The sequence below is a fragment of the Phocoena phocoena genome, chromosome 12 (assembly GCF_963924675.1).
Source record: "Phocoena phocoena chromosome 12, mPhoPho1.1, whole genome shotgun sequence".
Taxonomy (NCBI): Eukaryota; Metazoa; Chordata; class Mammalia; order Artiodactyla; family Phocoenidae; genus Phocoena; species Phocoena phocoena.
In genome coordinates this window covers 73,896,436-73,919,473 of record NC_089230.1, presented here as the reverse complement: position 1 = coordinate 73,919,473, position 23,038 = coordinate 73,896,436, and positions in this window count along the sequence as shown.

Genomic DNA, 23,038 nt, shown 5'->3' with positions numbered 1-23,038 from the left:
GTTGTGGCTTGTAGGCTCAGTAGTTGTGGCTTGTTGGCTCTAGAGCACAGGCTCAGTAGTTGTGGCGCACGGGCTTAGTTGCTCCACGGCATGTGGGATCTTCCTGGACCAGGGCTCGAACCCGTGTCTCCTGCATTGGCAGGTGGATTCTCAACCACTGCACCACCAGGGAAGTCCCAGACAAAATGTTTTTAAAGGGAGACAGGAAAGTGGAAGGTTCTTTCCAGGGTAGAAAATATTCCCTCGGGCTGGGGTGGAGCAGAAAGTGAAGAGGAGACCTGGGCCACCCTAGAGAAGAAAGGACTTCTAGGTGGGCAACTACTAGGTGTAATACCTCATGGGCAATATTGCTGAGTCTCCTGCATCCCAAGGATGGCAGGAAGCCACAAAGGACACCAGGAGGGGCACTGTTCAAACACTCACGAAGGGGAGAGAGGGAGTCATCATCCTTAGCACCACTTCATTTTTGCAACCATGACAATCATTCTTGCAAGCATGGATAACCTGTGCCCAGGGACCTTGTCTGTTGTCCCCTTAGTGTGTATGTCATCACAGAGGACCTCTACAGAGGTCACCTACCAGTCTTGATTCCTGTCTGTGTCCCTAGATTTTATGAGGCCATACTCTAAGGGGGAAGTGTCCCTCTCAACATCTCTGGGCACCCACACAAAAACAAGAGAGTTTGGATGGAGCAACTCCAGACCCGATGAAGCAGGTTAATGATGCCTCCCTTCTATGTAACTTATCTAGAAACTTCTCTTCCTCTCGTGTAAATAAGCATAAATTGTGTAATCAACCTCACTGGGCAGCGCACTGCAAAAACTGGAAACTTCTTTGCTATACTTCCCTGACAGGAAGGGTTTTAATAATTATTCTCACTGAACCCTTACACAGAACATTGCAATATGTGATATCCAGAGTCCTGAAAAGAACAAAGCACTTAATTTGCATTCAAAATTGGTTTTTTTTATGATACAAATGAACATATTTACAAAAGAGAAATAGATTCATAGACTTAGAGAATGAATTTATGGTTACCATGGGGGGAAGTGTGGGGCAGGAATAAACCAGGAGGTTGGGATTAAAAGATGAACACTGCTATATTTAAAACAGATAACCAACAAGGACCTACTGTATAGCACAGGGAACTCTGCTTAGTATTCTGTAATAACCTAAATGGGAAAAGAATTTGAAAGGGGATACACGTATATGTATTAATACAACTGAATCATTTTGCTGTATACTTGAAACTAATACAACATTGTTAATCAACTATACTACAATATAAATAAAATAAATTTTTTTTTAAAACTTGTTTTTTTTTTTATACTGCAGGTTCTTATTAGTCATCAATTTTATACACATCAGTGTATACATGTCAATCCCAATCGCCCAATTCAGCACACCACCATCCCCACCCCACTGCGGTTTTCCCCCCTTGGTATCCATACGTTGGTTCTCTACATCTGTGTCTCTGTTTCTGCCCCACAAATCGGTTCATCTGTACCATTTTTCTAGGTTCCACATACATGTGTTAATATACGATATTTGTTTTGCTCTTTCTGACTTACTTCACTCTGTATAACAGTCTCTAGATACATCCATGTCTCAACAAATGACTCAATTTTGTTCTTTTTTATGGCTGAGTAATATTCCATCGTATATATGTACCACATCTTCTTTATCCATTCGTCTATCGATGGGCATTTAGGTTGATCCATGACCTGGCTATTGAAAATAGTGCTGCAATGAACATTGGGGTGCATGTGTCTTTTTGAATTATGATTTTCTCTGGATATATGCCCAGTAGTGGGATTGCTTGACCATATGGTAATTCTATTTTTAGTTTTTTAAGGAACCTCCATACTGTTGCAATAGTGGCTGTATCAATTTACATTCCCACCAACAGTGCAGGAGGGTTCGCTTTTCTCCATAACCTCTCCAGCATTTGTTGTTTGTAGATTTTCTGATGATGCCCATTCTAACTGGTGTGAGGTGATACCTCACTGTAGTTTTCATTTGCATTTCTCTAATAATTAGTGATGTTGAGAAGCTTTTCATGTGCTTCTTGGCCATCTGTATGTCTTCTTTGGAGAAATGTCTGTTTAGGTCTCCTGCCCATCTTTGGATTGGGTTGCTGGTTTCTTTAATATTGACCTGCATGAGCTATTTATATATTTTGGAGATTAATCCTTTGTCCATTGATTCATTTGCTAATATTTTCTCCCATTCAGAGGGTTGTTTTTTTGTCTCGTTTATGCTTACCTTTGCTGTGCAAAAGCTTTGAAATTCCATTAGGTTCCACTGTTTATTTTTGTTTTTATTTCCATTACTCTAGGAGGAGGATCAAAAAAGATCTTGCTGTGATTTATGTCAAAGAGTGTTCTTCCTATGTTTTCCTCTAAGAGTTTTATAGTGTCCAGTCTTACATTTAGGTATCTAATCCATTTTGAGTTTATTTTTGTGTATGGTGTTAGGGAGTGTTCTAATTACATTCTTTCACATGTAGCTATCCAGGTTTCCCAGCACCACTTATTGAAGAGACTGTCTTTTGTCCATTGTATATCTTTGCCTCCTTTATCATAGATTAGTTGACCATAGGTGCATGGGTTTATCTCTGGGCTTTCTATCTTGTTCCATTGATCTATGTTTCCCTTTTTGTGCCAGTACCATATTGTCTTGATTACTGTAGCTTTGTAGTATAATCTGAAGTCAGGGAGTCTGATTCCTCCAGCTTCATTTTTTTTCCCTCAAGACTGCTTTGGATATTTGGGGTCTTTTGTGTCTCCATACAAATTTTAAGATGATTTGTTCTAGTTCCGTAAAAAATGCCATTGGTAATTTGATAGGGATTGCATTGAATTTGTAGATTGCTTTGGTAGCATAGTCATTTTCACAATACTGATTCTTCCAATCCAAGAACATAGTATATCTCTCCATCTGTTGGTATCATCTTTAATTTATTCCATCACTGTCTATAGTTTTCTGCACACAGGTCTTCTGTCTCCCTAGGTAGGTTTATTCCTAGGTGTTTTATTCTTTTTGTTCCAATGGTACATGGGAGTGTTTTCTTAATTTCTCTTTCAGATTTTTCATCATTAGTGTATAGGAATGCAAGAGATTTCTCTGCATTAATCTTGTATCCTGCAACTTTACCAAGTTCATTGATTAGCTCTAGTAGTTTTCTGGTGGCATTTTTAGGATCCTCTATGTATAGTATCATGTCATCTGCCAACAGTGACAGTTTTACTTCTTCTTTTCCAATTTGTATTCCTTTTCTTTTTCTTCTCTGATTGCCAAGGCTAGGACTTCCAAAACTATGTTGAATAATAGCAGTAAGAGTGGACATCCTTATCTTATTCCTGACCTTAGAGGAAATGCTTTGAGTTTTTCACCATTGAGAATGATGTTTGCTGTGGGTTTGTCGTATATGGCCTTTATTATGTTGAGGTTGGTTCCCTCTATGCCCAATTTCTGGAGAGTTTTTATCAAAAATTGGTATTGAATTTTGTCCAAAGCTTTTTCTGCATCTATTGAGATGATCATATGGTTTTTATTCTTCAATTTGTTAATATGGTTTATCACATCATTTGATTTGTGTATATTGAAGAATCCTTGCATCCCTCGGATAAATCCCACTTGATCATGGTGTATGATCCTTTTAATGTGTTGTTGGATTCTCTTTGCTAGTATTTTGTTGAGGATTTTAGCATCCATGTTCATCAGTGATATTGGTCTGTAATTTTTTTGTAGTAGCTTTGTCTGGTTTTGGTATCAGGGTGATGGTGGCCTTGTAGAATGACTTTGGAGTGCTCCTTCCTCTGCAATTTTTTGGAAGAGTTTGAGAAGGATGCGTGTTAGCTCTTTTCTACATGTTTGATAGAATTCACCTGTGAAGCCATGTGGTCCTGGACTTTTGTTTGTTCAAAGATTTTTAATCACAGTTTCAATTTCATTACTTGTGATTGGTCTGTTCATATTTTCTGTTTCGTCCTGGTTCAGTCTTGGAAGGTTATACCTTTCTAAGAATTCGTCCATTTCTTCCAGGTTGTCCATTTTACTGGCATAGAGTTGCCTGTAGGAGTCTCTTAGGATGCTTTGTATTTCTGCAGTGTCTGTTGTAACTTCTCCTTTTTCATTTCTAATTTTATTGATTTGAGTCCTCTCCCTCTTTTTCTTGATGAGTCTGGCTAATGTTTATCAATTTTGTTTATCTTCTCAAATAACCAGCTTTTACTTTTATTGATCTTTGCTATTGTTTTCTTGGTTTCTATTTCATTTATTTCTGCTCTGATCTTTATGATTTTCTTCCTTCTGCTAACTTTGGGTTTTGTTTGTTCTTCTTTCTCTAGTTCCTTTAGATGTACGGTTAGATTGTTTACTTGAGATTTTTCTTGTTTCTTGAGGTAGGCTTGTATAGCTATAAACTTCCTTCTTAGAACTGCTTTTGCTGCATCCCGTAGGTTTTGGATCGTCGTGTTTTCATTGTCATTTGTCTCTAGGTATTTTTTGATTTCCTCTTTGATTTCTTCAGTGATCTCTTGGCTATTTAGTAACGTATTGTTTAGCCTCCATGTGTTTGTGTGTTTTACTTTTTTTCCCCTGTAATTCATTTCTAATCTCATAGCCTTGTGGTCAGAAAAGATGCTTAATATGATTTCAATTTTCTTAAACTTACTGAGGCTTGATTTGTGACCCAAGATGTGTTGTATCCTGGAGAATGTTCAGTGCACACTTGAGAAGAAAGTGTAATCTGCTGGTTTTGGAAGGAATGTCTTATAAATATCAATTAAATCTATCTGATCTATTGTGTCATTTAAATCTTCTGTTTCCTTATTTATTTTCACTTTGGATGATCTGTCCATTGGCATAAGTGAGGTGTTAAACTCCCTCACTATTATTGTGTTACTGTCGATTTCCTCTTTCATAGCTGTTAGTAGTTGCCTTATGTACTGAGGTGCTCCTATGTTTGGTGCATATATATTTATAATTGTTATATCTTCTTCTTGGATTGATCCCTTGATCATTATGTAGTGTCCTACCTTGTCTCTTGTAATATTCTTTATTTTAAAGTCTATTTTATCTGATATGAGTATTGGTACTCCAGCTTTCTTTTGATTTCCCTTTGCATGGAATATCCTTTTCCATCCCCTCACTTTCAATCTGTATGTGTCCCTAGGTGAAGTGGGTCTCTTGTAGACAGCATATGGATGGGTCTTGTTTTAGTATCCATTCAGCAAGCCTGTGTCTTTTGGTTGGAGCATTTAATCCATTCACGTTTAAGGTAATTATCAATATGTATGTTCCTATGACCATTTTCTTAATTGTTTTGGGTTTGTTTTTGTAGGTTCTTTTCTTCTCTTGTGTTTCCCACTTAGAGAAATTCCTTTAGCATTTTTTGTAGAGCTGGTTAGGTGGTGCTGAATTCTCTTAGCTTCTGCTTGTCTGTAAAACTTTTGATTTCTCCATTGAACCTGAATGAGATCCTTGCTGGGTAGAGTAATCTTGGTTGTAGGTTCTTCCCTTTCATCATTTTAAGTATATCATGCCACTCCCTTCTGGCTTGTAGAGTTTCTGCTGAGAAATCAGCTGTTAACATTATGGGAGTTCCCTTGTATGTTATTTGTCATTTTTTCCTTGCTGCTTTTAGTAATTTTTCTTTGTCTTTAATTTTTGCCAGTTTGATTACTAATTGTCTTGGTGTGTTTCTCCTTGTGTTTATCCTGTACGGGACTCACTGCACTTCCTGGACTTGGGTGGCTGTTTCCTTTCCCATGTTAGGGAAGTTTTCAACAAAATCTCTTCAAATATTTTCTCGGGTCCTTTCTGTCTCTCTTCTCCTTCTGGGATCCCTATAATGCGAATGTTGTTGTGTTTAATGTTGTCCCAGAGGTCTCTTAGGCTGTCTTCATTTCTTTTCATTCTTTTCTCTTTATTCTGTTCTGCAGCTGTGAATTCCACCATTCTGTCTTCCAGGTCACTTAACCGTTCTTCTGCCTCAGTTATTCTGCTATTGATTCCTTCTAGTGTAGTTTTCGTTTCAGTTATTGTATTGTTCATCTCTGTTGGTTTGTTCTTTAATTCTTCTAGGTCTTTGTTAAACATTTCTTGCATCTTCTCGATCTTTGCCTCCATTCTTTTTCCGAGGTCCTAGATCATCTTCACTATCATTATTCTGAATTCTTTTTCTGCAAGGTTGCCTATCTCCACTTCATTGAGTTGTTTTTCTGGGGTTTTATCTTGTTCTTTCATCTGTTACGTAGCCCTCTGCCTTTTCATCTTGTCTATCTTTCTGTGAATGTGGTTTTTGTTCCACAGGTTGCAGGATTGTAGTTCTTGCTTCTGCTCTCTGCCCTCTGGTGGATGAGGTTATCTAAGAGGCTTGATGGGAGGGACTCAAAAATTGTTTTTTTTTTTTTAAAATAGGAACCACAGCTTCTGCTAAGTTCTTTCTGTTCAATTAGCAAGAAATCCTGACTGTGGGAGGTGAGTCTCCTGGACTGTTAAAGGTTATAAATCAGTATCACTATTTTAATGATTTCCAAAAGAGATGACGAAGTGAAACCACATCAAGATACAGGAGAAGAGAACTCCTGGCTGCCTGGGTTTATTTCAGAGACAGCCCCTCACCACGCAGACAGTTTCCTCTTCTACCAGCTCCTAGTGGAAAGACAGATGGGCCCCCTCTTCACTAATGGGTGACCCAGAGACAGAGTTATAGCCACCAACCCTCTAATTCAGGCAGAGATATTTTCAGAAAATATGTCAGATTCTGCCCCATGTTCTCATCTCCTTTGGGAATATAGCACATTGCCCGCTCCTTTAGAAATGCCATATAATTGGACTCAACAGGGATAGCAACTATTTATACTTATCCTCTCCACACCTCCATGGCTCACCTCCATCAATATATGTATATATACACACACATATATATATACATATATATGTACACATACCCACACGTATACACATACAACCATCACTTTTCAAAACAAAAACAATGAAAACTTTAGTATCTTCCTATTTCCTGGTAAATTCACAGTAAATGGTTCCATAAAGTTTTTCTTCATCCGAATTATTTGAGTTTTGCAAATAAGGAAAGAAAAATCACTGTGTCTGCAATAAGTTTGCTATGCTTTATAGCTTAATACAAATAAGGCAGATATTATAAATTTCCTTCAAATCTTGAGGTGAGCTTTTCCAAATAGCCTAAGTCCTCTCACCATCACTTTTCCATTTTCTGTAAAGAGCATGAGGAAGTTTTCCCACTCCTGCCACCATGACTGGCTGGCACATAAAACCAGGTAGGTGCAGGCAACTGACTATAAAGACGCATTCCTCCCACAATTTACTGATCCCCCTGAAATCTGACTGCAACTATTGTTACTTCTCCTTGGAAATTGTTCTTCCTAAGGTTACTCATGACCTTGCAGAGTCAATCCAATGAACATATTTTGGTGCCTACTTTGGCATCTCCCTTACACTCTTCTCATTTGATATACTCTCCCCAACAGGCTTATGATTTCTTAATCTGTATCTCTAGTTCCAACAGCCTCCTAAATATCTCTACTTGGGGGTCCCAGAGGATCTCCAACTCAGCATGGTCTAACCAGGCTTGGGTATTTTTCAGCCTTCTTTCCTTATAAACCTGTTCATCTTGAATCTCCCATCCTGGTGACTGGTACCATCCACACGTCCCTTAGTGGGATGAGAATTGTTGAAAGAGGGCAGAAGGGTCCCACAGGGCCAGGCATCAACATGGAAGAGAAGTATATCAAGCTCAAGGTGGACACCTAAATTAGGGTTGTGTGCACAGCTAATGGCCAGACTCTCTCTCTCAGAGAGAGTCTGACTGGAGGCCAGAACCAAGGGGACCCAAAAACAGGAGGCCAAGTGCCAGTGAGAATGACAGAGCAAGACAGGAAATCTGAGAAAACTACTTACAAGAGAAAAGAGGATGAGACAAGCCATTATGTACTAGAAGAGGGTGCAGGTACAGAAAGGACAGTCAGTGCTTTACAAGATACTTTTACACTTTTATTTCTTTTGAGCAACAACTCCTATAGAGATGAGGATATGAGTAACACACCCCATGTCACAGAGTTGGAAAGCGAGAAAACCTGGTGTCGAACCTGGGCCACTGACATCATGTCCCTAGTCACATGTGCACCTGCAGTCCAGTCAAGTTTAGGGCCATCCAAATGAAGGTTGCAACATCTGTAACTTCTAAAATGACATTGATATTCCAGCTGCATCTGTACCTTCTGTTGTAAAGTTCTCTTTTTCTGCTCCCTCCTACCTCTACCTGTGACCTTGAGGTCAAGAGAAGACAAACATTTTTCTTCAGTAGGCTCTGCCATTTCCCGATAACACTTATTTGCATGAAAAGCCACCAAAAAGGACTAGAAAGGAGAGCGTGATATATTACTGACAGGGCTGAGGGACTGATTCATTTTGACTTGACCTCACTACTTTTATGACTCAGATTTTTAAAAAAATTCCTAATTGAACACCACAAGTGTTCTGTACCAAAGCCAATCATCCCAGAAGAAGAGAAGGAATTTTCTTTCATCTTTCAATGGTCTTTAATGGTCACCTTTGTTATGAGATGGACTTCTTGGCAGTTCAGTTCATTTTAGAACGTGATGGGCTTTGACTCTACAATTCCGTATTTGCAAAGTGGGAGTGAAACAAAACAATAAAAAGCAAATGCCGAAGGAAGCACCAGTTTCAAAAATCAACTTACAAATTGCATACAAGCTAATTACCAATATTTTACCTTATGGATGCTTAGGAAGGCAACGATAGTGTCATTGTTCTACTACATTTCATAAATTATGATAATTTGTGGTTTATGATGTACTTATAAAGGCGGTGATCTGTAGAAGAACTGGCCATTATGCACGCCTAGATTGTTTAAAATAGCAGCAGTGTGGGATGAGTCTGTGTAATGAACAACTCTGATTGGATTTTTTCTTGTTTTTGGAGAAAAATTGGGCTGCTAAATAAATGTTTAAAGTTAAATTATATTTCTCTCATATGCAAAGCACAGTTTAAAATCATTTTTGCTTTTCTTTCTAAAAATTGTAAATATGACAGAACCAACGGAAAGTAGAAACAACAAAATGAATCACGTGCAATAACGCTACTACCCCACTACAACAATTATTATCATTTTGGTGTGTATGTATTCCCTTCCTGTGTTTTTTCACATGTATGTATTTTACATGGTGATAATACACAATTCCATTGAGTAGATACATCATAGCTTACTAAACCATTCTCTTGTTTTGCTTTGAGATTCCTTCTGGATTTCCATTATAAACTTTGGCTTTTAAAAATGCCTAATGGATAGAGAATATGATTGTCATTGTTTTCCCAACGGGGGGAAAGGTGTCACCCTAGTCTATCCTAAGCCAATATAAGCCCAAATCACTTATGAACCATTTTTTGGATGCATCCACTGATGTCTGTTGGCCTCTGATGTGGTTAAATACATGTTTCCACCACTGTGTCATTAAGCCTAAAATGGCTCTGCTCCAAAAGACCTGGGATCCTTTGTGTTGTGTTGCACACAAAAATGGCTAACACCTGCAACTGTAATAGAATATGTCCCCATTTGGCCCTCTAATTGCTTGATAAAAAGACAGATCATATTTCTAAAACCCAGATGTTTATCTCAGTGTAGCTTAGTGGTGATGAGCCTGGGTTTTGAAATCAAGCTGACTTGGATTCAAGCTCTGATTTTGCTCCTTTCTTCTGTGGGCAGGGCAGCTGCCTTGCTCTCCTCCTGGAACACATTCAGATTAGAGCCTAGATGAATGGCGCCTCCTGGAGAAGTGCAGTGTAGAGCCACTTACCTAGACCTCAGTGGCAATGCACTCATGGAGTTGTACAAGGTGGCTGCTCAGGCTTTGGGTAAGTTACTTAATCTCTGAGTCTCAGCTTCCAAATGTGTAAAACTGGGGAGTGATAATAATACCTCGTTACTGTTGTGCCTATTATAGGGGAGAATATTGTAGTAAAGTTTTTGGTGTAGTGCCTCAGTATAGTAAGACCTCAATACATGTTAACTCCTATTATAATTTTTCTAAAAATGTATGCTTTTCAATAGACGGACTTAGAAAGATTAAGTTCTTTTGTATGCTTTTCCATCATGTGGTTGGTTTCTGTTCTTGATTACTACATTAATCTGCTCAGAATGGAAGAACAGCATGAAACAGGATAGAATAGAATAACCATCTGTTCATATTCTCCATCCCTGAGCCTGAGGCTGATCTAATTTTATCTTAAACCAGAGTCATCAATTATCCCTGAACTAAACTGCTTATAATCCCAAAGCTCTTGAGAAATCAGTTGTGGGAATCTCCCTTAGCTTGGATGGGATTCAGTGAGGCCCCAAGCTGGGAGCAGTTGAGGGCTAGGGGCTGAGTGGAGCTAGAAGACGTGCAGGGCTGGTCAAGTTCAGAATGCTGAGAGAGGATCTGAAAGGCAGCCATATTCGGGAACAGTCAAAGAAACAGAAGGTGAGCACAGTCATAAGAGTCTCTAGAAAAATCATTCGTCAATCTAATTAACACCACCGAACGCCACTATGTGCTAATTCTTGGGAATAAAGAAGGAAATGAACATTAAGTTTACCATCACTTACTCTCTTGAGGCTCATCTACTTTTGTTTATATCTTGGGATGGGATGGGGTAGACTGAGTCAAAGTAAAGAGTATCAGTGGAATAGACATAGAATTCAGGTTCCAGTCCCATCACAGATCTTGGAGCCAGTCAGATGCTTCCTAAAGCAGCTATAGCTCTCCAAGTTTACCTGGCTTAATTCCTCCAGTGGTGATAGATCAGGAGGGAAAGAGATCCCCTATGAGGTCAGCCAATATGTCTTGCCTTCCTGCTTCTTATTCCAACTCCACAGGGATTGGGAACAGATCCAACTATTTGAGGACAGAACTGAGGAATCGGGGTGGTAGAGAGAGCATGTAAAAGAGCTACTCAGTTGGATGGACTCCTTCAAGGAACCAGTTCCTAATGAATCAAATTGGACTTTGGACTTGCAAATTGAGAGAAGAATGTTCAAGAAGAGAAAACGGAATCTGAAACTGGACGGTATGCTACAAATTAAGAGAGATTTTGGATCTGAACCCTTCTCCCCATGATGACAGTTTAATAATGCTGATTCCTCAGCATAAAATGTAGTTTTTGTTAGATAGATTTTAACCATAACTTACTTTAACCATCCTACTGTGGTTCTGAGACAGCCAACTCTGTCGGAGTGATTTCAATTTGTCCTTTACGTCGTCCAAATGTTCTTGTCTCGGGTAAGAAGCCCTGAAATCCACGCACAAGTTTCTTTATAAATTACTTATATTTTAGATGGTGTGTATTTACCACTTCACCATGTTTCCATTTAGGTTTAAGTCTGTAGGACATGACTCATGTCATATTTCTAGAAGGCCAAAGCTAGGTGAATATGCTTCAACACGGTCACGTTCAATGTTGCAATTCATCTTGCAAACTTCATTTGAGGAAGGTATAAAGTAAGACAATAATTCACTCTAAAGTCATTGGTTTAGGCCTTCAAAGTCATTTCTCATTTTAGCAATAAGGAGGATTGTTTTTCTGGGAAGAAATAAAAGTATACACATGATACTTGTAATACGAATATAACGTGTTTGACTTCCTATGGAGACCTTTATCCATCGGCAAAGTTCTTGCTTCTAACTCAGGTATCCTGCTCTTCCAAGTGAATTAATATTTCCACAAGATGGTGAGAGGGGATGTGGCATGGAAGAGAAGGCTCGAGGGGCAGTGGCCGAGGAGGGTCTACATTCCAGAAGAGGAAGAAGGTAAGTGGAAGATGGCTAGACATCAGGACTTGAGGGCCTCTTCAGAGCCAATTCTAGACATAGGTAGTACAGGAGGTTAAGGACTGTTAGGTTAAAAGGGACAGAAACTTACTCCAGTGAGCTTAAGAAAAATGTAGGGGTGTGTGTGTGTGTTTAAAGACTCCAGGGCAAGAAGCACAGTGTGGTCTCAGAAAAGAATGGAACCACCTCTGGAAAAGATCTTGGTCTTTCCAACATTACATGGGCTCTCACCTTTGTTCTTCTCAAGGTTTCCACTTCATTTTACTCTCTTACAGACTGCCTTTTCGTGTTTTTAGATGGACAGGCCAAAAAAAAAATGGCTACAGGCCTCACCTTTGCATAATTTCCTGTTCTACACCTGCCATAGAATCACCAGCGCCTCTCAGTCCCAAATCCAAATTCTTATGGGATAGACTCTAATTGGCTCAGCTTGGATCAGGCATCCATTGGGCTGGTTGCCCACTCAGCCCGGGTGATGGAGGAAGATTCTCTGAGAAGCAGTTTTGGGGTGGGAGAAATAATTGGCAGAGGAAATGATTTATAAAACACAACGGCAATTCTTTAGCAAAATTTCTTCTCCTCTGTTTGTTACTTAATTATAATCACTGTTTTAGTTCTTTGAAACAGATCAGAAAGTACTGCTAAAATACATGTATCCCCTCACAGGGGTATATACATTAATTCACTAGCACCTGTTTTAAGATTCTATCACTAAAGTATCAGGTTAACCAGTTAATTACCTATCCAGCCAATAACCAATAGCCTACAAATTCCCTGAAGGGAAAGGGTCAAGGACAAATAAAGTGTGCTTTCCATTAAGGAGAAAGAGAAAATGGTTACAGTCATGTAGTTACCTAGAGGCTGTGATGCATGGAGGTTACTGGGTGCCCACAAGCCTGATCTGGTTCAGCCCATTATGGATCCCAACTCCCTCCCACCTCTATGCCTTTGCTCAAGGACACATTCTTCCTCTTCTTCACCCGGCTAACTCCCACCCTCTCTACAGGATTGCCGTGGATTGAATTATATTTCCCCCAAAGATACATTGATCCGAGGTACCTGCGACTGTGTTGTCTGGAAATAGGGTATTGCAGATGTAATCAAGTTAAGATGAGGTCAGGGATTAGGGTGGACCCTAAACCCGACGAATGGTGTCTTTACAAGAAGAAGGAGATTTGGAGACAAACACACATGCAGGGAATGAGGCTATGATGATGTAGTGAGAGACTGATATAGTGATGTAGGTACAAGCTGAGGGGCACCAAGGATGCCACCAGAGGTGAAAAGAGCAAGGAAGGATTTCTTTCTAGAGCCTTCAGTGTTAGAAGGGCCCTGCAACACCTTACTTTTAGACTTCTAACCTCCAGAACTGTGAGAGAATAAGTTTCTGTTATTTTAAGCCACCCAGTTTGTGTTACTTCGTTATGGAAGCCACAAGAAACTAATGCCAGTGCTATAGACATTTGCTATAGACTGAATGTCTGTGTCCCCCCAAAGTTCATATGTTAAAATCCTAACCCCCAATGTTATGGTTTAGGAGGTGGGGCCTTTGGGAGGTGATAGGTCATGAGGGTGCAGCCCTCATGAATGGGATTAGTGCCCATAAAAGAGTGGCCCCAGAGAGATCACTTGCCCCTTCCACCATTTGAGACACAGGGAGGAGACAATCATCTTTGAACTAGGAATCAAATTCTCACCAGACATTAAAGTTGCCAGCATCCTGATCTTGAACTTGCCAGCCTCCGGGATGGTGAGAAATAAATTTCTGTTTTTCATAAGCCACCTAGTATACAGTTTTTTGTTTTAGCAGCCTGAATGGACTAAGGCAACATTCAAAACTGTGTTGGTGTCCTTTCTCTGTACTACCATCCCCATCCTGTGCTTCTTGCTGCCATCGCTACCATCTTGCCATCACAGTAGAGATGAAACTGGTCTATAATTGTGTGCTTTTCTGTCTCTGGATTGTAAAGAAGTACCAGAAACTGTCCTTATTTTATATTGCCAGTGCCTAGCAGTTTGTTGGGAATAAGTGTGTATTAAAATGAGATGAAGATTATTTCCATATGTATTAAATCTACAATGCTCTTGTGTGAAGATATTTACATCTCAAGAATTTAAGACATGCAAGTGTGGAACAAACTAAACTCACAATGTTGAATTTCACCCTATACATCAAAATATGCTATAGGAAGAAATTAGGGAGCCAAAATAATTGAATAACTGCATATGTCAACTTCTATTTGGTTGTCCCCAGCCCTGGTAAGATATGGAAAAGTTTTTTGAATGTAAAAAGTATACTTCTTTGAGGAAAAAAGGAGGTACTGGGTTGGTTTTGTAAATTTAACTCTTTCTAGAATACCTTTCCATTCAAATATAGTAATTGTAATTCATGAATTCAGAAATGTGGTACAAATACAGATGAAGATAAATAGCACGTGAGCCATCGGAGGCAGGCAGATTCACGGGGGAAATTAGAAGCTGTCGTCGGGAGAGTTAATGGAAAGTCCACTAATCCCAATTTTCAGGCAGGATCAATGGAGCTGTGTGCTTCCCATGCGATTTGCTCTTACATGAGGTCTGCTTCTCCAAAGAGGATGGGGGCGCTGGTTCCATTTACCCCGTCACCCCTGCCACCCCGCCAAGTACATATTAGCTGCTACAATGCCATTCTGAGATGTCTGCTATACATTTGGGACATGTTTTAATTTTGCTAAATAAAAAATTAGCTAAGAGATTCTCTGTTATATAGGGATATTCGTTCTCTCTAGTGTGAATAATCACTATTTAATGTTAGATTATTCTTCAGATAAGCAGTACAGATTGTCTGCTGGGTGGCACGTGGCTCAGGGGGTGCTGGGCAGACAGTCTTATCAACACATTAAATGGCATAATTACACATTCTATAATGCATGTCACTGTGGTACTTGGGCGGGCAAAGTCTATTTTTTATTTTTCACACTCCAAAGAGCTTCAACTTCTAGAACAAGATTCCAAGCTTAGTCTCTGAGAACCATTTTTCCATTGTATTTGTTATATTCACTTAACTAAGTTAAGTGGTAAACATTGGGGTTGCTTTCCCAATTGTCATTCCATTTTTGATGAGTATTCTAATCCTGGTCAGGGATTGGCTTAGGAATGGATGTGTAACACAATTCTGGTCCATGAGATGTGAGAGAAACTTGCTGGTGTGGGTGAGGGTGCATATTCTAGGAACTATGTCCTTCCTCTGGAGAGAGTCACAGGAAGAGATGGTCTCTCTTCTACCTCTGGACACTGCAGCCATCTTGCTACTTGAGGGTGAAAACCTCATCAAGATGGCAGAGAAATGAAAGAACTCAGGACCCTTAATGACATCTTTAAGCCAATGGATCAAAGAACCTTGAGGTCTCCTCTATGTGGAGACTTGCCGTTAATATTAAGTAATAAATTTCATTATTAAGCCAGGTTTTGTTAGTTCCATCTGAAGGCAATACAGACTGCTACACTAGGCTTAAATTCCATTGAAGAAATGGCAAGCCAGTGACCAAACTGCAATCAACAGCTGAGTCACTATCTGTAGTGGACATGTCTTTTGCTGCCTAAACCTTCTTTGATCTGCTTTCCTTTCCGATTCTTATTCCATGTAATTTCAGGGGCTGACCCTCCTTCTACCTCCACAAGGGTCTCTGACCCATGATCTGGCCACTGAGTTTACCCCAGCAACCTGGCTGCAGGATGGTTCCAGGATGGACTTATGACTAAAACTAAGCCAATGAGCAGCAGCAACAGGAATCTTACTTTAACTGTTAGGAAAGGGGGATCTTTTTCTATTAGAGTTGGTAAACTGTTAGGTTATAATCTTAGAGCTGCCAATGGCCACTTCTGCCATCACCTGGAAAGAGCCTCAGTGAGAATGGAGCCAACACAGGGGAATGTAACAGAGCGAGTACATGTTCCATAATAACATGTGTCTTATCCATGTGGGCTGCTATCACAAAATACCATAGACTGGGTAGCTTAAACAATTTCTCACAGCTCTGGAGGCCGGGAAATCCAAGATTAAAACCCTGGCAGACGTGGTGTCTGATGAGGACCTATTCCTGGTTTACAGATGTGCCACAGGGGCAAGAGAGCTCTCTGGGGCCTCTTTTATAAGGGCACTAATGCTATGGATGAGGGCTCCACCCTCATGACCTAATCACCTCTCAAAGCACACATTCAGTTCATCACAACATGGAACCTAACCCTGCCAGAAGATCAGCTCTACACTTGGACTTTTCAGTGACATGAGCTCAGAAGGTCCTTTTGGCTTAATCAGTTGGAGCCTGTTTCTTTACTTGCAATTAAAAGGATCCTAATGAATACAAAATTACATTGACAGCTACCGTTTTCTGAATACCAATTATGTTCCAGGCATATTACATCACTAGCACTAGGCTCACAGTGGCTCTGGAGTGGAATATGTATGCCTTTACAGATGAAAGTGCTGAATCTCAGAGGGTTTTGTAATGATATGCCCACTTCGCATGCTATCGACAAGCAGTGTTAAGTTACAAACCCAGGTCTGTTAGACTCCAAAGACTGTGTGCTTTCTCTTACACCACCTCTCATCACCAGATTAGTAACATCCACACTGCATTTCAGAGACCCCAGACTTTTTTTTATATCTGTTTAAGTACTAATTTATCTTTTTAGTAAAAGACAGCAATGGATTCAAATTTCTGTTACCACTTCTCCCCTCATTCCCCAGTATTTTTTGTACACAGATGGAGCTACTTGATGGAACACTTCTAACTTCTCACTTTCTTTGCTCTTACTGTTTTCTTCTGCTGGAATTTCTTTCTGCTTCTCCATGATCAAAGCCCGTGCATCCTGATGATACAGCTCAACTCCAGTGCCTCAAGGTGAAAGCACCTCTTTGATCTCATTCTTCACTGCATGTGTGCCTTTCTAACATCATGTCCTTTTACCTCTGAATCAAGTTATTTGGGTAGGAGACTTTTATCCCTTAACAGAACGCATGCTCCTTAAGTAATATGTATTTGATCCAACTTTGCATCCTTCTATTACTTAGGAGTCTATAAATAACTGAATGAATGGATGCATGAACGAAAGGCATTTACAGACCCATCTTCACAGCTTTAGGATCATACAGGAAGCCTGCAGGTAGGCATATTGGGGTCTCTGAACCCCATTCAGCAAGTAACTTGAAAAAGGTATGCATCCAATAATAAAATGACTTGAACTTAGCATAACACTTAGCTCCATAAAAAGTGGAAACAACTTTATCATGAGCTATACTCTATGTCCTATTTTCCATTAGTGGCACGCATTAGTTGAGTCATATCAACCTTCCTATGTATATTTTTTACATGTATTTGCATTAAACAGCCATAATAGTAAAAGGTGGCTTTGGATTCTTATTTCGTGCTTTGTGTGTGTGTGTGTGTGTGTGTGTGTGTGTGTGTGTGTGTGAATCTATTCCCTCAACGACTTTATCTCTAGTCTATTGTTAACCTCTTTACAAGAAACCTAAGTCCTTATTTTAAGAGTCCGCTTTCTACTAACATTAGGTGTTCTAAGTAATGTCAGTTCTGTTCTTGATCGATGCTGACCTGTGCCTAAAGTGTTTCTGTAAAAAGGATGACTTACTGTTACTTTTCTAACAACTGCTCGTCGGTGATTACACAATTTGAACTTATATTAATATATCTGACCATTTTTAATGAACTCTTACAAGTTAGTTCTCTCATATACATTTTCCTTTCTAAACCACCTTTACAAATTTATGTTAAATAAATGGCCTTACCAGCTAGATTCCAAAGTGGTGGGGGTGGGGGGGTGGGGAGGGAAGCTTCAATTTTCCAAATGTAATCTCTGAAAGACAATTTTCATATCAAATGTATCATATAAAAAAATAATTTTAAAATATGATGCAATACTGTATTTAAATATTTTAATATCAAAATTACATTATGATTAGTGTGTAGAAAGGTTTTTAAAAAATTAATTGTAAAGGCTCAGCCAAGCCATGTTGCATGTTATCTCATGTATATTACAGCTACATTTTTCGGTAACAATATTTGACTCATTTTTCCTAAAATTTTTATATATCTGAGCTAGTTTATGGGAGGGTTACTTTACAAAATTGTGTAAAAACAGACAGAACAATTGGCATAGAAAGATATACTAATCAGGAAAAAATACCCAAAGTCAATGTTATAACTAGTCATATGTTGTTTATACACATGAAAATAACCTTGTCCTTGACACATGGATTAACATCACAAAGGATGCAGGATTTCAAAGCTTCCTACCTTCATGTCCTCAAAAGCAATACCTTTTTAGTTTGGAAGAGCAGGGAATTCCTAACCAGGTATTGATAATCAAATTCTTCTTCTTTATTTATGTACGATGCTATTCCTAAAATATGTTTTTTTGATAAAAGCTTCTTAAGGATCTCCCAAACTGATGGGCTACTTAATTTGGATATACTTCTCTCTCTCCCTACCCTCCCCCACTCCTCTCTCGTTCCCCTCCACTTCTTTCTTCTTTTAAAGGGTCCTTGACTTTCGCAGCGTTGTGTTGACAGGAAAAGTAAACCTAAAGCTTACATATGTTTTTTATTCCTTTCCTTTCCCTCTTTTTTACTGCCTGAACCCCAGGATTAATTTTCTTTTTAACAACTCATACCATCACAGTTTAAACTCTGAGAAACTAAAGCTGTGTAAGAGTTTGCAGGATGGTGATGTCCAATTATTAGGTGACTGGGGAAATCTGAAGCATCCTAGAGTGTTTAAGTACTTTATTTTTCATATGAAACTTTAACAGAAAGCCTCTTCTTAAAGTAAATCCTTGGATTGGTTTCTCACTTTAGCTCTATTTCAGCTTCTCTTAAGAGGGAAAAAAAAGTCTCTAGTTTCTGGAAAGGAGAAATAACATCTTAATCCATGACAGCGGGAAGCCAGAACCCAAAGCCCTAGTTTCTTTTCCACACTTAACTAGTTATGTTGACACAGGCCAGTGCTGTGAATCTGCAGGTCCTGGGAATTTCTTACACATGTCCTGGAATTGACAACTCCATGATCCCACAGACTAAGTCAGGACTCCTACGAGTTGTGGGAGCAGGAGACTTCGAAGCTTCCTCTTAAGTGTCAGCAGTGACACAGGGTCAAGTCTCTGCTTCAACGAGCTTATGATCTTGTTGGGTGCTATCATTTCCTGAAGAAAAGTCACGTTACCACATCTCATAGCCTTATTTGCTGGGAAATATTCAGCTCTCATTGCCTCTGGACAGCTGAGCATCTCTGAACACCTCCAGAGGCAGAGTGATTTTTCACCTATTTTATCTTATCAACACCTCTTCAGAGAATTTAACAAATTTTTAAAATTCAATATTTAAAAAGTTAGTCACATTTTACACCATGAATATGTGCACATCCAAAAATTGTGCAGCCATTAGTGTGTTTAAGTTGAATATCATGTCACTGAAAATTATGGTCTAACGGCCCTCAGATAAACGGTTCACAACTTTTTCTTTCCTTGATAGCTACAGCTGATGCTTCTAGTGTCCGTCAATTTAGCTATAGGGCTAAAGCTTCTCAATAGTAAACAGAGTCCTGAGTCACTGCCTGCAATTCACTTATCTGACCACATGGATCCAGACAGACAGAGACACACAGCCTACAACAACACAGCCAGGTGCACCAAATGTATATTTGTTGCAAACACTTTTTGAAGATGCTTTGCATGCCAGAACAATCTCACTACCTGTAAAAAAAAATGGGGACACCCTTATCTATTAAGTAAAAGGAGAAACGTACATCAATGTTCTAAAGCAGCCACACTTAAAAAATAAAGCTTGACTTGCTTAGGGACAAAAAGTTTCTCAGCGTTTGAGAAGATATTCAAAGGGTAAAGCATTCTGATAAAACCTGTTCTCAGGTGATCTGCCGTTCAAAAATGTTCAGTCTTCAGACTACCAAAGAAGCATTGCTCCTTGCTCTTTTATAATAAATCATGAATATCATTTCATTATATTGAAAAAAAATTAAAAACCAGCATGGCCATTTATACTTTTCTGTCTCATTTATAAGTAATATACTAAAGCTTATTTTATATTTTTCTGTGAAGTACAGCTCTTCTTCTTTGGAAAAGACACATGCAATTATGATTTGACATTTTATAGTAGACTATGCAAATTTCACAAGATAATTACCTCATTGTGTTTACAAATAGCCGAGACAAAAAAATTTACTAAGACTATTCAAAGACCTTCATCTTCATAATTCAGTGCTTGCTATTATTTTTATTCTCTTACGTATTACCAAAGCACTCTTACGCTTATCCTTATTATGACACTCATCAAGCTGTATTATAACTGTGTGTGTGTTTTATGTCTCCTCACTGGACTAGAAATATTTCATAGTCAAGGACTTTATAGTATTTATTCATTATTCTAATCTCTGTGTACTACCTGAGAGAGAGATGATAAATGGATATGGATTCTGCCCCGTAGCTTTAACTCCCAAAGTCAAACAAATGATAATCAAGTTTGATACTTTTGAAAATCACAGTTAAATAATGTCTTAAATAGAAAAAGCAGAAACCAGAAGGTACCAGGGGATAAGGGTAACAAAATTCTCAAATTCTCAAATAGATTCCTCAAGGGATCGATTTAAATTACGTAATTTGTTTACAGTAAGTGTTTATAGAGCAGCTAAACTGAGCAGGTACACAAGCAAAAGGGAGAAAGAAGGGGAAACCTATCCTCTAATGACTGTTGAAACTTGTTGACATAAATTGAAGATCCTTGGGAATAAATGTGAAGACAGTATCACCATCCTGAGATGGATTCAAAAATGTTGAAATCAGACAACCAGAAGTTACCATAAACACTATAAAACCTGAAAATGTGGATGACAAACTTGGAACACTAGAATTGAAGGACAATTTCGGAACACTTTAATAATAACCTGCCAAGTTTAGAGATATCAATCTTCTGTCAATTTTGACATTATTGTCACTACCTTGATAGTGAGAAGACAGAATTTCAGTACTTGAGGACACAGAAAGAAATGGACCCCAATCAAAAGCTTTACATGCCCTTTCCTTTTTCCCTATCAAATTCACTGCTCTTACAATAGCTGGATATTTCTAGCCCTGCCTTCAAGCCCTCTGCCGGACTGTTCCCTGGTGTTTGGGAGTGGACACAAAGGGAGGCCAGCATCTTACACCTGAAGCTCTGCAGACATTTTTTTATAAGCCCTGTCCCCTAAGCAAATGGAAGATAATGTAGTTGGATGGAAAGATCAACCTCCTTATCTTACAAATCTTTACAAAACCAGAAATATAACTCCAGAAATATTCAAAGTACTTACTGGAGGACTTACATTCTTTCCTGTGCCTTTGAGATATAAATTTTCCATCTGGTGTCCTCTGGGAACTTTTATCTAGACCATCCTGAATTCTGAAAACTAAAGGTAAAAGGGAAAGAGGCTTTTTAAAAATTCAGACTGCTCCACACCTTCCTTAGGATTACTTGTCAAGGACAAATACAAATCTTAAGCGTCTTCTCCACAAATGTTAACCTAAAAAATTTTAGCCATCTGAGCAGGTAAACTTAAATTATTCTGACAGTTCTTTTATAACTAGTGAGTTTTATATTATTAACCTGTCTCATGGCTAAAATCTTAAAGCAAAACTATAAGGTCTCTCTCTGCTTACGTCTGTCTGTATGTTTATGTGTGTCTATACATGTATGTGTAGATGTGTGGTGTTTCCTGCCTCCAGAGTGTTACTAAACTAAAATTAATTTGTGAAACAGCTCTACTTAATTGACTTAAACAAATACTTATATAAATTTAGTATTCGTAAAAATTCTCAAAATTATAATAGAAAAAAACCTAAAATGGCTTTCAGGATCACATGATCTGGGAAAATATTTGGTATTAAAGCTAGTTTAAGTTTATTGGTTTGATTAAAATAGGCATGTCTTAAACTATAATTCAAAAAGATACATGCACCCCTATGTTCATAGCAGCACTATTCACAATAGCCAAGACATGGAAACAACCTAAATGTCCATTGACAGGTGAGTGGATAAAGAAGATGTGGTGCATATATACAATGGAATACTATTCAGCCATAAAAAAGAATGAAATAATGCCATTTGCAGCAACATGGATGCAAATAGAGATTATCATACTAAGCGAAGTAAGTCAGAAAGAGAAAGACAAATATATGATATCACTTATATGTGGAATCTAAAATATGGCACAAATAAACTTATCTATGAAACAGTAAGAGACTCACAGACATAGAGAACAGACTTGTGGTTGCCAAGGGGGAGGGGGTTGGGGGAGGGAAGGACTGGGAGTTTGGAATTAGCAGATATAAATTATTATATATAGAATGGATAAACAACAAGGTCCTATTGTATAGCACAGGGAACTATATTCAATACCTTGTGATAAACCATAATGGAAAAGAATATAAAAAAGAATGCATATATGTGTATAACTGAGTCACTTTGCTGTACAGCAGAGATTGACACAACAATGTAAATCAACTATACTTCAATTTTAAAAAATTAAAAAAATAAAAATAGACATGTCCGAGTTATCATCACTGAATATAAAGTAAACATACAACTTTTATTCTACCTGGGTTTATTAGTTAAATAAGTTAATGTTACAAAATTTGTCAATAAGAAAAATAACTTATGATGTTTTTGTAAGGAATCTAAAACTAATTTTTGAAGACAAGTAAATTAAATAGATGTGAGGTACAAAATTTATAGGTGAAATTTTAAAATAATTTCCCCCAATATTTTTGGTAACCTGAAACCTTAAAGTTTTTTTTTTTCATTTTAACATCTTTATTGGAGTATAATTGCTTTACAGTGGTATGTTAGTTTCAGCTTCACAACAGAATGAATCAGTTATATATATACATATGTTCCCATCTCTTCCCTCTTGCATCTCCCTCCCTCCCACCCTCCCTATCCCACCCCTCCAGGCGGTCACAAAGCACCGAGCTGATCTCCCTGTGCTATGCGGCTGCTTCCCACTAGCTATCTACCTTACCTTTGGTAGTGTATATATGTCCATGCCTCTCTTTCGCTTTGTCACAATTTACCCTTCCCCCTCCCCATATCCTCAAGTCCATTCTCTAGTAGGTCT